This window comes from Elgaria multicarinata, chromosome 5 (genome assembly GCF_023053635.1).
Source record: "Elgaria multicarinata webbii isolate HBS135686 ecotype San Diego chromosome 5, rElgMul1.1.pri, whole genome shotgun sequence".
NCBI lineage: Eukaryota > Metazoa > Chordata > Lepidosauria > Squamata > Anguidae > Elgaria > Elgaria multicarinata.
Window position 1 is genome coordinate 131331387 of NC_086175.1, and position 12623 is coordinate 131344009.

The 12623-nt window shown below is 45.2% G+C and overlaps 1 protein-coding gene across 5 annotated transcripts in view; it reads left to right on the forward strand.

Moving 5' to 3' along the window:
- The window catches only part of PAK1 (p21 (RAC1) activated kinase 1), a 128788-nt gene that overhangs the window by 40409 nt on the left and 75756 nt on the right, over positions 1-12623 (forward strand). The window contains exon 1 of one of the 5 annotated variants that reach the window (XM_063127260.1): positions 7030-7051. The exons of the other annotated variants lie outside the window; for them this stretch is intronic. The gene's annotated coding sequence lies outside the window, so the exon portion shown is untranslated. Of the gene's footprint in view, positions 1-7029; positions 7052-12623 lie in introns of those variants that run through there. 5 annotated transcript variants of the gene reach the window in all.

Here is a 12623-nt window from a genome sequence, read left to right on the forward strand (position 1 = left end):
ACGGTTCAGTCCTTTATATCACTGATGCTTCTCTTCACCGCCTGCCTTGCTCTGCAAGGAACTTAACTCCTGCCTCCAGCCGGTGGGAATCTTATACTATCACCTCTCTGGCTTCTGATTTTGGTAGGCATTGTCCAAAAGCTTTTGATCATATCGTTGTGATGAGAGGGGCTAGAAACATGTTAGGTTTTTAAAAAATGAAAGTTGAATGTGTGTCTGTGTGTCTGTGTGTTTTAATGAAACTAGATTCTGTGCCCAGGATCATATTCTGTTTCTGTGCTCCTAGGAATCTTTGCGTACGCACAGCCCTGATCTCTTTTAATAAAGGCCTAATCTACACCAAGCAGGATATTTCACTATAAAAGCGGCATAGAAAAGGCAGGAGCCACACCAAGCAGGATATAGCACTATGAAAACGGTATATGGTATGTGTCAATGGGCCCCAACAGTTGTCCTTTATAGCACTTCAATAGCGCTATAAAGCAGTAGTGTGGCTCCTGCCTTTTATATACCGCTTTCATAGTGCAATATCCTGCTTGGTGTAGATTTGGCCAAAGTGAGAAATAAAAATAGGAATTCAACTGATTCATATTTTAATTATATTATTTAATAATAGAAGCTGGCTGGGGAATGCTGGGAGTTATAGGACTTTTTTCCTGTCAAAGAATGCATAGGATTGCATCCTAAATAATTTTTGCATTGTCAGAAAGGGAGCAATTAAAAGGGTGGGGGACCCAGCAAGGGGATAACTTGCTATACTTACTCAGATCACAAGGAACTCTTATCAGATTTCTCAGCGTAATTCCAGTACTTCAAGTGCACCTACTAACTTTTGTTCCTGTGAAAATATTTTATGTATATCCCTAGATCTCCATCTTCCTATATAAACTGTACTGAGCTTGCTGTCAGAGAATGACCAAGCACTCTCTGAGTACAGTGTGTCCTCATTTTTCATGTCTATGCGTAGATGTTAAATGTTAGATTTTATTTTATGTGATTCTGGCTGAGGAGAGGCTGTTGAATACATCATTGCTCAGTAGTGTTTAGCTTATTGCAATTGTCCTCTGGAAACTCGGAATTCATTAAAACTTCGGCTTCATCTTGCAAAAAAAAAAAAAAAAACCTCTCTTAAAAATATAATAAAATAAAAATATGTAACTGGAGCACTCTTGACCCCACCTGGCAGGATATCTCCAGCTTTAGCAAAAGTAATTAATCCTTCCTTCTTTGTGTGCCAGTCAAGCATTTGCTTTTCGAAGCTTTTTTTTTTTTTTGATCTGGCTTTAATTCCCATTGTTGTACACCGGCCCCAAGACACTCGCTTGACTGTCATCTACAATATAAAGTTAGTTCCTGACCTTCTCTCCACAACCCATATATGCACTTTTCCTTTGGAAGAATTAATTCCTTTCTTTCTGTCAGCTTAGCTATGCTGAGGGGAGTGAGGACGGTTCTGGTGTAACACTAAACCTCGGTTTAGTGTTAAGTGGATGAGTCAGTGAGGAGGTGTTTCGACGTATCCACTTCCCTTTTAAATTGACCACAGTTTGTCATTTTGTCCAAACCAGGGCAAACTGGGCTTATTTTAAACCTTGGGCAGGCAACTTAATACTCTCCAGATGGTTTGGACTATAACTCCCATAATCCCTGGCCATTGGTCAAGCGGGATGGGGCTGATGGAAATAGTTTTCCAAAACAGCTGGAGGTCACCACGTTGCCTGCACCTGGTTTAAAGCTGTAGCTCATTCAAAAGAGCCAAGATCAAACCATGATTTCTGATCCTGGCTTGTTTGGATCAGCCTGAAGAGGGGAAGAACCTTCACTATGTTGCTTAGTTCTGTTCCAGGAAGAATGGGGGGAAATGACACAAAGGCCAGGAAATTACCAAGGGCATGGCTCCACCAGGCGATATCCCAGAGAGCGCCCCAGGGTCATCCCTGTGTGTCTGCATGATGCACAGTGGATCCCTGAGGCAGGGAGGGATGATCACTCCCGTACCCCGGGATATGGCCCTACAGTGTAATTCCGTTTTTTTCCACAGTCCCGGGCTCGTCCCAAGATGGTGGGACGTGTGGCTGGACGTCGTGGTTTGTCCAGGCTCCTTACGCGTAACCGCGAGGAGCTGGGGCACGGGACACAGAGCTCCTCAGGAGCTCTGTGCCCATTGGGGGTGGGGTGGGGTGAGCGGGAGTGGTGTTTTTTTTAAAAAAACTTACTTTTTTGTAGGAGCGCTCTTGCGCTCTTTCTCGATTAAAAAAACAAAAACAAAATGGCGGGCACGACGTCCTCTTTCTTCCTGGACGTCATGCACGCCTGTAGACCGAGGGGGAGATCTCGCGATCACCATATGGTCCCCAGTTGGTCTAGACATGCCCCAAATGATCAGCAGTTGGGGGGAAGTGGATCGGGCCAAGCGAAGGGGCCATGGCCTTCCGGGGTGATCCCAGGGTGCCGGATTTGACTTCTGGGTCTGAGGTTCCTTACCCCTGCGGTAGATTATCTTATGCCATCGTACTGTGTACGCAAGCTAGCCTTGAATTGGATTTCGTTGTTTGCTGCTTTTTAAACACTGCACAGGGCAGAAGCAAACTGAGGGTGATGGATTGTGCAGTCTTAAACAAAAAGGTGAGGAAGGAAAAAGGTGGGGTGCTGCTGCAGGGGAGGCAGAACTGTCAGCTGCCTGGACGTTTCCCTCTCTTGCCCCGTTGCCAGAATTGGAGGCTGCAAAGCGAGGAAATCCCCCAGCAGAGCCATTTCTGTTGTGTTAGTGCACTTTGGTGAATTGTCTCAGCACAGACAATCCCGTTAAAGTATTGCATGCGAATCCCCTGCTCACGGGCGCCTGCGTTTACACTGAGCATCGCACAGAGGTTTTCTGGTTTATCTCAGGCCTTAGCTAGACCTACCTGTTATTGCGCGACGGAGGGGTGAAGATCTCGCAATGTTTTTATCGCGAGATCCCCCCTCTGTTCACACGCGGCGTGCGGCAACCTCAGAGGGAGAGGGGTTGTGCCCACCATTTTTAATTTTTAAAGAGGCAGCAGCACACGAGCGCTTGTGCGCAAAAGGTAGGGTTTTTTTTTAAAAAAAAATATTTCCCCCGCTCCCAATAGGCGCAGTGCTCCTGAGGAGCTCTTCACCCTATGCACAGGTCCAGGCTCCTCGCAAGGAACCGTGAGGAGCTGGGACAAAAGGCGGCGTCTGGCCACACGTTCCTCGGTCTCTGGCTCAGCCCAAGACAGCGGAAAAACCGGGCCTAAAGTGTAGGGCGAGATGCCGGGGCAAGGGACGGATCATCCCTCCCTGATCCCGGGATCCGCTGTGCGTCATGTGGACAAACAGCGACGATTCCAGGGATCTCCCCGGGATTTCGCCCCATCTAGCTATGGCCTCAGTGTCCTTAAGGGATAGAAACTTGACTTTAAAACCTCTCACAACAATGGAAGGTGAGAGTTTTCAGAATGCTGAACTGAGCACCCAGAAGTTTCTCCTCCTTGCAAGGGTACACACAGACGCAGGCTGTGGCTATTGTATGAACAAAACCGAGTATAACGCAAGAGTATCGCAGAGCAAGGGGCTCCACCTCTTTTTACAATTCTTTAATTTTTAATTCTAGACCATGGTGCTATTCCAGTAAACGTTTCACTACGTTTGGTAAAAGTAATGTAATGAAGCCTTTTAGTAATGGGAGAGCTAATTTGCTGGGACCCCCATTATTATATCTCCGCTGCAGGGCAGAAAATGAATTGCTCTTGCCATTTAAATCAGATCTCACATAACGGCAGTAAATAATACATAATAGATAATGCTGTCACATCAGCTGAAAAAGAGAGAGGGTTTCTGTGGATTCTTTCATCTTCCATGAAATGCTATTAAATCGGGTTTACAAGCTTTGCTTGGAGGAGTGAATCAATAAAATCTTAAATCTAAATTAAAATCCCCTCCCTGAATTACCAGTGGGTCTGACAATAAGCAAAGATATTGATTTGGGGGGGGGGGCTTTGCTGTTTGGAAGTTTTAGAGCAGCCTTACCCAAACTTCTGGATAGGGGATGCTGGGAGTTGTAGTCCAACACATATTTTTGATGATATGTTTAAGATGCGTTTTAAAAATGTTCTTTTCCATATTTTAGTTGCTTTGACATTTCACCTTCTAACGTTATTTTAAATTACGGTTGCTGCTTTTAAGCCCTGTTTTTTAAAATGTGTTTTATTGTATTTGTTTGCCCTGAGAGCTTTGGCTGTAGGGCGAAATGGAATAAATAAATAGCAACAAGGGATACTACAGTTTCTTCAGTCGGGGTTAAGTGACTGCTGCCTGTCTCTTCTTTTCTCCCTCTTTGAGAAGAAAGTTAGAGGTTATCCCATAGTCTAGGGGTGGCGAACTCCAGGAGGTCCCGGGGGCATTTTTTAAATGGTGTACAGTGTACCTATGGAGTGGCAAAAGGATAAAAATGGCTGCTATGGATGCCATTTTTTTGTTTTAACAATTTTGGGGGGCAGAGGGGGGGGCACATGTTCCCCACAGACTCCAGGTTGCCCACCCCTGCCATAGTCTTTGGTATCAAATAACAGCACATGAGGGTGTTGCCTTTTGAAAAGGATGCTCCAGGCCAGGCTTCTCCAACTTGGCGCCCTCCAGATGTGTTGGACTACATTCCCCATCATCCCCGACCATTGCCCATGGAGGGTAGTGGGAGTTGTAGTCCAATACATCTGGAGGGCACCAGGTTGGGGAGGGCCAGTCTACAGTAACCACCTCAATATGATTTTTCTAAATGGGCTTGGCTGTGGGGAATCTGCCCCGAAAGCACTTTTAAGGGAACTGTTCTTTTTTTAAAAAACACCCACACCCCACAGAAACATTTTACAGCTCTTTTGATCTTGTCATGAAACAAAAGCCAAGTCTCACCCCCTCCAAAGATCAAAAGGATAGTATGGATGCAAAGCTAAAGGGACTCGTATGACTAATGAAACGTCATTAATTAATTTGGCAGCAATTAGAAGTGGATGCTTGTTGTCTGCAGATTTTCTTCGCACTCTTGGGAGCTTCCATTGAATTGGTTTTGCTTTTTTAAACTCATGAAAAACCCAAAGTGAAATGGCATGGCCTCTTCGCCCCCCCCATCCGCCCCCCCCCCCATTATGTGCTAAGACAGCAAAAAAATTATGGAGGATAAAGGTATGTGCGTTGGGAGATGACTGAACAGGTGAGGAACATTCTTATAGAATAGTAGACTTGGAAGGGGCCTAAAAGGCCATCGAGTCCAACCCCCTGCTCAATGCAGGAATCCACCCTACAGCATACTTGACAGTCCAGCTGCCTCTTGAAGGCCTCTAGTGTGGGAGAGGCCACAACGTCCCTAGGTAACTGGTTTCATTGTCGTACTGCTCTAACAGTCAGGAAGTTTTTCCTGATGTCCAGCCGGAATCTGGCTTCCTTGAGCTTGAGCCCATTATTCCATGTCCTGCACTCTGGGAGGATCGAGAAAAGATCCTGGCCCTCCTCTGTGTGACAACCTTTTAAGTATTTGAAGAGTGCTATCATGTCTCCCCTCAATCTTCTCTTCTCCAGGCTAAACATGCCCAGTTCTTTCAGTCTCTCTTCGTAGGGCTTTGTTTCCAGAGCCCTGATCATCCTGGTTGCCCTCCTCTGAACACGCTCCAGCTTGTCTGCGTCCTTCTTGTATTGTGGAGCCCAGAACTGGACACAATACTCTAGATGAGGCCTAACCAGGGCCGAATAAAGAGGAACCAGTACCTCACGTGATTTGGAAGCTATACTTCTATTAATGCAGCCCAAAATAGCATTTGCCTTTCTTTCAGCCATATCGCACTGTTGGCTCATATTCAGCTTGTGATCTACAACAATTCCAAGATCTTTCTCGTTTGTAGTATTGCTGAGCCAAGTGTCCCCCATCTTGTAACTGTGCATTTGGTTTCTATTTCCTAGATGTAGAACTTGGCATTTATCCCTATTAAGTTTCATCCTGTTGTTTTCAGCCCAACACTCCAGCCTATCAAGATCACTTTGAAGTTTATTTCTATTCTCCCAGGGTATTAGCTATCCCACCCAATTTTGTGTCATCTGCAAATTTGATAAGCCTGGTTTACCATGAAGTCCTGGTTTACCATGGCAGACAATGAGGTGGTAGAGTCATGAGGTGGTGGCCTGTACCATTTCTAACTACAGGTGAGGGGAACGACTCCTTATGTTTAAAAACAAAACACCTCCATGCAAGTTAAAAACACACCATCACAACAAAAGCAATCTCCTAGCACAGTGGAGAGAGAAATTTTAGGGTAGCAAATCCCATTTCTTGTAGTTCTAGTTTTCTACTTGAGGGAGCATTTGAAAAACACTCTAACCCAGCCTTCCTTTACTTGGTGCCCTCCAAATGTGTTGAAATTCAACTCCCATCATTCCCAGCCAAAGTGAATGATGGGAGTTGCAGTCCAACACATCAGGTTGGGGTGAGGCTGCTGTAACCACTTCCCTATACTCTCTCTTTTGATGTTGCTGGTTTCGTGTCCATTTTGCGGCATTATGTTAGACGTGTTTTATTTTGTTTGGTTGTTTTGCAAATGGTTTGATTAGCACGGAACCGCAGGGTAGAAATCTTCCAGAATTTTATTACCTGCACTTTAACATAGGTAGCATTAGATGGTCAGGCGTCCGCTTTGTGCTTTGTAATCTCTCCCCTACCTGCTTTTGTTTCTGCTCTGGCAGACTCACTTTTCCCCAGCTTTTGCTTCTTGGTTTTTGCAGCGGGCAGGCTGAAAACGTGGTCTGCCACCCTGTGGACTGAGGGCAGCCAGGGCACGGCTTCGAAAATGCCAGCTGGAGCGAGGGAAGTCTGCCCTGATTGCACAGGTGGAGAACTCCTGGGGAAACTACCCGTTAATAGCCTTTCAGTGAATGGCAGGGGGGGAAAGTGCTGACGGAGTTTCTTTATAATTAGAAACGCTAGGCTCCGTCCAAACATCCTGCTTGGGAGATGTCAAGAGAGAGAATAATGCCTCTCTGCCTCTGTCAGTGGTCTAGGACTAAGGTAGACGCTTGCAGAAATCTGATGGAGTCGGGTCTGTTAAATGGGGACTGTGAAAATTGCCATGGCCGTGACTGTGCTCAACTTGGAATAGTTATTTCATTTATTTGCAGTATTTTTACCCCGCTCTTCACCCCAAAATGGCCCCAGAGTGGCTTTCAGAGGTTAATCACGAGACAGCTCCTGCCCTCGGGATGACAATGTGAAAAATACGACACAAAAGGAAAAGGCATCGGGAGGGAGGAGGAAAAAGCAAAACCCAGGCACTAGTTCTTAATTTCAAAAGTTCTTAATGGGTGTTCTTTTTGGAAGGGAAGGGCAAAGCAAGCTATCCTGCAGCTGTTCCTTCTCTGGCAGATGTAGAGGGCTAGGTCAGCCTCCTCCTTGCCATGATTTTTATCTTGAGAGGGAAGGGGTGCAGTCTCCCAGGGGCTCTTGGATAAGAGGAGATATGGGCGAGGCTCTCGAGTTTGGCGGGCTCCCCTCCCCCCCATGAATAGTGAGCACACCCCCAAAATTGATCACAGACCTCCTCAGCAACCTCTTTATCATCCAAGATGATAGGACATGAAACAATGGGCTGAAGTTACAGGAAGCTGGATTTCAGCTGAACATCAGGAAAAAAACTCACAACAGTCAGAGCAGTCAGACAATGGAACCAACTTGCTAGGGAGGTGGTGGACTTCCCATCGCTGGAGGCATTCAAGCAGAGAATGGACAGCCATCTGTCAGGGAAGCTTTAAACTAGATTCCTGCACTGAACCAGGAGTTGGACTTGATGGTCCCTTCCAATGCTATGTTTCTATGCACAGGGTTTTCCGTGATGCAGGAATTCTTGGCTAGATAACCTCTTGGAAACCACTGTTTCTAGACTTTGGCACCGCTCCAAAATTGGGGGTGGATAGATCAGCCTATTTCTGGTTTGTCTCAATTTCACACACATAAATCCATTCCATCCAGTTTCTCCATCAGCGGCCTGTAATTTTCTGAAATTAAAAAAAAATGCAATAAATAAATAAATGTGCATTTAAATACAAACATTTCCCCCCACAAAATATGCATTTTTGTACTATTTTATCCTACAGTAAAAACTTCTGTACATTATTTCAGCCACGTTTGCAAAATCCGGGTAAGTACAGAAACCAAAGAATAATGGTCCGGATCCACATATTAGCCCAGGAAGTATGAATCAGCTAGGTTTGCTGAAAAATGCAAACCAAACCAAACTAAACCCCCAAGCATCCTTATCCAAAATATATGTGCACCAAAGTGGCTCACATGCTTCTGCTTGCACATCTTTCTCTGAGCACCTTCTAACAAACGGTGACTCTGAAGTCACCCATCGACTCCGAAGTCCAAAGGCCTTCATTCAGCTCCTTGCACCTTCAAACAGGAGATTGATGTTCTCAGTGCTGGATGCTCAACTTTCTGATATCTAAATTTTCCCACTCAACCCCTGCCTCCTCTGGTCATCCAATGAGGGTAGGGTGACCATATGAAAAGGAGGACAGGGCTTCTGTATCTTCAACAGATGTATGCATGCAGCACCTGGTGAAATTCCCTCTTCCTCACAACAGTTAAAGCTGCAGGAGCCCTGCCCTCTTGTATCTGGTCACTCTTGTATAGCTCCTGCGGCTTTAACCGTTGTGAGGAAGAGGGAATTTCACCAGGTGCTGCATGCATACCAATGACACCTGCTGAGATTCCTTTTTCTACACAACTGTTAAAGATACAGGAGCCCTGTCCTCCTTTTCATATGGTTGCCCTAGCGTACAGAGCAGAGCATTTTTAGTGATGGTCCTGATTCTGAGGAACAACAGCCCCCAGGGAAAACCACCAGCTTCATTGTCTGCGTTCGGTGGCTTGATTAAAAACTCATTGATCCGGGCTAATTGACTTCTAATTGGCTTTTATTTGGCAGCTGCCATTTCTGTAGATCTGCATTTTGTTTTATGTTCCTGATTATTGCAGTTGGTTATGTTGCCCTGGGTAATTTCCATTGGTAAAATAACTTCTATAAAATATAGTAACTAGATCGATTTGGTTTATTTTTGGAGTCCCACCTTTGAGGTGGCTCCTGCTCCATCAGAGGTGTGTATTTATTTACTTAGGCCGTAGCTAGACCTAAGGTTTATCCCAGGATTGTCCTGGGGTCAAACCTGTTCATCTAAGTGCCACACAGGGCATCCAGCGCTCAGGCAGGGGCGAACCCAGGATGATCCTGGGATAAACCTTAGGTCTAGCTACGGCCTTACTTGATACATTTATATCCTAGCTTTTTTCCTCTTGCAAGAAACCCGAGATGGCTTACCTGATCTTCCTCCTCTCCATTTTGTCCTCACAGCAACCCTGTGAGGTAGGTTAGGCTGAGAGTCAGCGACTGACACAAAATCATCCAGTGAACTGCATGACCAAACCTGGATCTCTTGAGTCCTGCTGCACCACACTGGCTCTTTGTTCAACTTTTGTTGCGATAGGGGATTGCATTAGAATTGTATAAAGGTGTTATGATAGTGGCAATTTATTTATTTTCAGTTTCGTAATGATACCCAACATGGCATTTGCCTTTTCCGCAGCAGCCACACTTTGACCTTAGCTAGGGTGACCATATGAAAAGGAGGACAGGGCTCCTGTATCTTTAACAGTTGTAGAGAAAAGGGATTTTCAGCAAGTGTCGTTTGTATTCATACAGCATCTGGTGAAATTCCCTCTTCATCGCAATAGTTAAAGCTGCAGGTGGCCTCCTACTCATTTGTATCTGGTCAAGTTCTGGGCTCCACAATTCAAGAAGGATGCAGACAAGCTGGAGCGTGTTCAGAGGAGGGCAACCAGGATGATCAGGGGTCTAGAAACCAAGCCCTATGAAGAGAGACTGAAAGAACTGGGCCTGTTTAGCCTGGAGAAGAGAAGATTGAGGGGAGACATGAAAGCACTCTTCAAATACTTAAAAGGTTGTCACACAGAGGAGGGCCAGGATCTCTTCCCGATCCTCCCAGAGTGCAGGACACAGAATAACTGGCTCAAGTTAAAGGAAGCCAGATTCCAGCTGGACATCAGGAAAAACTTCCTGACTGTTAGAGCAGTACGACAATGGAATCAGTTACCTAGGGAGGTTGTGGGCTTTCCCACACTAGAGGCCTTCAAGAGGCAGCTGGACAACCCTCTGTCAGGGATGCTTTAGGGTGGATTCCTGCATTGAGCAGGGGGTTGGACTCGATGGCCTTTTAGGTCCCTTCCAATTCTGCTATTCTATGATTCTAAACTTTAGGTCTAGCTAAGGACTTTGGCTCAATGTTTTCATTGAGCTATTACCATGCCAAGATCCCCTTCCTGGTCAGTTACCATCAGCTCTGACTCCATCACTATGTTTATGAAGTTGGATTTTCTGCCCAACAATGCATCATTTTACATTTGCTTACATTGAGCTGCATTTGCCACTTTCATGCACGTTTTCCCAGTTTGGAGAGATTCTTTTGGAACTCTGCCGTCCCTTTTTTTCTTTTGACCACCATAAGGAATTTGAGATTGTGGACTGGCTTGATGCACTGGAAAAGAAAAATTTCTGGGTTTGTTAAACTGTAGTTTCCTGTAGCACCCAAACTGAGAAAAGAATCATAGAATCATAGAATAGCATAGTTGGAAGGGGCCTACAAGGCCATCGAGTCCAACCCCCTGCTCAATGCAGGGATCCACCCTAAAGCATCCCTGACAGATGGTAGTCCAGCTGCCTCTTGAATGCCTCTAGTGTGGGAGAGCCCACCACCTCCCTAGGTAACTGATTCCATTGCCGTACTGCTCTAACAGTCAGGAAGTTTTTCCTGATGTCCAGCTGGAATCTGGTTTTGTATGTATCAAAGGTTTTGTATGTATCAAAATACAGATCGTTTCCTGATATTTCAGTGTGGGTCGTTGCTGGTTTACTACTGGAGGAAAAAAAAGACTTCTTGGTTCCTTAAAACTGAGTCAACAGTATGCTACAAACCTTCTCTAGAGGGTCTTCTCTGAATACCATCAGTGGGAGACATACATTATGCATCTACAAAGGAGAGGGCTGAATTTAGAATGCACTCCCAAAAGAGATAGGTTTGGCACCAACTTTGCTTCCCTTTTAGGCACCAAATTATTATTATTATTCCTTTTTGCCCAAGCACTTTCATTTTTAATATTTTAGGATTGAAAATGTAATTTATTTTAAAACTGAATTGATGTGTATTTTTTGGCTAGCTGGTTGAAGAGTTGTTGCCTTTCAACGTCTAATGTATTTTGGATTTGCTTGTCTGTTTTTAATATTGTGTCCACCGTCCTCGAATCCCTTATGGATGAAGGGCAGTTGATGAATTTTAGAAATAAATACATAAATAGAATTAGACTAGAATGGAATTTTTAGGTGCAGGGCTAAGGATGCATAAGCGGTCTGTGCTACTATTTTGCTTGGCCATTGGGATCTGTTGTGTGGTAAATGGACTTGATCAGTAACCAGCCACGGTTATCAGAAACTAGCCACGATGGTCCATGCTTTCCCAGTCAGGGGAGTGGAGCTACAAGACAGCTCCCAAAGCAGTTGAGATGTTTTTTTTTCCTGGGTAAAATGAAAAGAACTGCTGAGGTAATCTGTTTTCTTTCATATGGACATCTTTTCTTTTCTTTTTTCCTTTTAAAGTGGAATTTATTCCAGCTACCTCTCAAATACGATTTGCTTCCAGGCTCACATGAATAATAAATGGTTTGCTTTTATGAGTTCTTCTGGTGGGACTCACGGCAATTGGTATGCCGGGGATATCATTGTCCGTGTGTGGCATCTGCTGCGGTTTGTAGATTTGGAAGTGATCCTGAGCTCCCAGGAATTGCATTTTAGTAGAAAGCTCCCTGAAAATGTCAACTCGGTGTGCTGTGGCTGCAGAGAGAGAGATTGAGATTGAGATTGGGCAAACTCATTGTTAGGGGTTATTAGGCAATGGACGGAAAACAAAATGGCCCATCTCGTAATGCTATTCATCTAGGGTTTAAAGCCTTAAATCAGCCTTCCCCAAATGGCCAGGTTGGCAAGGGGTGATGGAAGATGTAGTACAACACATCCAGAGGATAATGGATTGAGGATGGCTGCCAGTCATTTAAGACCAGGCAAGTTGGAGGACCAGCTATCCATATGCACCTGGCTGCTCTCTGATCCAACAGTGACCTTGTTCAGAAGACACACTAAGCCACGGTGGTTAAGCTTTTTGAATCAAACATCATGTGTTGTGTGTCCCATGATTTAGTGTTTTGGGTGAACCATTCCTAATCATGGTGGCTACATAACCAGGGTTTAAACACCCTCACTAACCATTTGCTGCAGAACAGTTGGTGGCCTAACCATGGTCTAGTGTGTTGTCTGAACGGGCCCACTGAGAGCTCTTAGGCTGGCAGGTACCAGGGCACAGGGCCGTCTTGTGGTGCCTGCCACTGGTGGAATACCCTCCCCAGGGATATGTTCATGGGCCCCCTCTTTGCTGGCTTTTAGAAGAGCCCTAAACATGTCTTTATTCCAGTCTGCTTCTGTGGGTGCTTCTATGTGGAGGTGTCTGTGGTGCAGTGG